This window comes from Loa loa, assembly GCF_000183805.2.
Source record: "Loa loa unplaced genomic scaffold supercont3.210, whole genome shotgun sequence".
Lineage (NCBI taxonomy): Eukaryota > Metazoa > Nematoda > Chromadorea > Rhabditida > Onchocercidae > Loa > Loa loa.
In genome coordinates this window covers 55,914-57,784 of record NW_018108390.1, presented here as the reverse complement: position 1 = coordinate 57,784, position 1,871 = coordinate 55,914, and positions in this window count along the sequence as shown.

Sequence of the window (1,871 nt, the reverse complement as noted above, 5' to 3'; positions counted from 1 at the left end):
TTAAAAAAAATGCTTAAATTAAAAATACTCTAATTACTATTTGTTTCTCTAACTTCACTATTAGTTTGTAGAATTATTCATAATTTATTTAAAGTTCTCAAAGCAACTGGAACATTATTAATTAAATTATTGGCTTTTCCACCTTCTTTTTCAGATAATTTCATTTAATTTTAGCTCAGATTAAAAGTCTTTTTGAAATATTCCAAATATTTATTGCTTACAAATTAATACATTTCTTCTATAAAGTATTAAAATTTTAATCCATTATTTGTTAAAAATAACACAGGAAAATTCCATTTGATGAAATGAGACATTATCTTTCTATTAATTATTATTCTCACTTCTGCATTTTTTCACTTTCTTCTACCAAAGATGAAAGAATTAAAAATTAAAATTTGCAAAAAATTTTGATCATATCATTTTGCTAATACTTAAATATCATAATTATGAAATCATTTATCACTTTAAATTTCAAACTCAGCATATCAATCGTTTGTCATCTGTCGTCAATCTAACCGTATCGAAATGAAATGCAATGAACAAATTAATTGTAACGCTCCATTTTACAACAACTTATTATTATGAGGATATTACTTATCTATGATTAAAATGCAAGGACATTTAAAATTGTTTGCGCATAAGTTGAAAAGATTTAATCATAGGAGGAAGGTTAGTTAAATGGATCATTTGCTCAAAATATAATTTTACTAATCGTTTTATTATTGATATTTCATGAAATAGTTTAATGTCCTTCCATTGATGACATTGAATTGTCCTTTCGTTTGGTTATGTTTTTATGTTTTTTTTCTTTTTTTTTTTTGTTAAATTGTAAAACTTATTTTATTAAACAGGAAAAAAGTTTCATTTAGAATTCTCAAGAAATTAATAATTTACCAGTTTCTTCTTTTCCCAAAAAAAAGTCACATGCTAAATTAATTTCACTTCAATCACCCTGCTATTTCACGAATTTCGAGGAAATTACTGATGTTATCTATCAAATAATATATGCGTTATCAAAGTTATTTCGAAATTTTATGAAAATTTTAAATTTGTCATGATATAATTAATGTGTTCATCCTTGTTTTTGCTAAGAGCCAAGATGAAATTATTTTTAAATACATAATTACAAGCACTAAAAAAGCATATTTTATGTACTTCTAACACCTGATTTTTTTCCAAATCAAGGGAAATTTTTCCTTTAATTAGCCTAATTAGACTTTTTTCAAGGAAAAAAGTGAAAAAAATTCTAGTTCGGATTATTTTGCAATAATTAAAATAATTTGAAATGACGTCAATAGAACTGAATGTTCAATTTACTTATAACATAATTAGATTTGGACGTAAAAAGCCAGTCGATAATTATTATTTCTTCCTTACATCATTTTGTTTATCAAATTCTTTTCCTCCTTTTTGCGTTTATTTAGCTAATTTTTAAATTATATGTATAACTTGAAGAAACAAGTTTGAATGAAAATTTTTGAATTAAAAATGAAATTTTAAATTAAATTTGAATTTACGATGTGCCATAGAAAATTCATTAATCACTTATTGTTTCATTTCAAATAGTTACAAATTGTATTATCAACAGATGACATCAATGGGCAAAATTGTTTACTTATAAGATTTTATTGTTTTTGTCGCTCATTGATGTTTCCATTTTGTTTACTTTCATATTGATTAATTTTAATTAATTTTTAATTAAATTCGTACTTCACTTTCCTTTTATCTTTACGCTTTTATCTAATTTATTTCACAATAATTTACATAATTCATTATTTTTATCTCTTTTTTCTTTTCTTTTATTTGATTTAGTTTATTTACACAACAATGAATTTTAGTTTTTTTTTTTCTTATCTTGCTGTTTGTTTCTT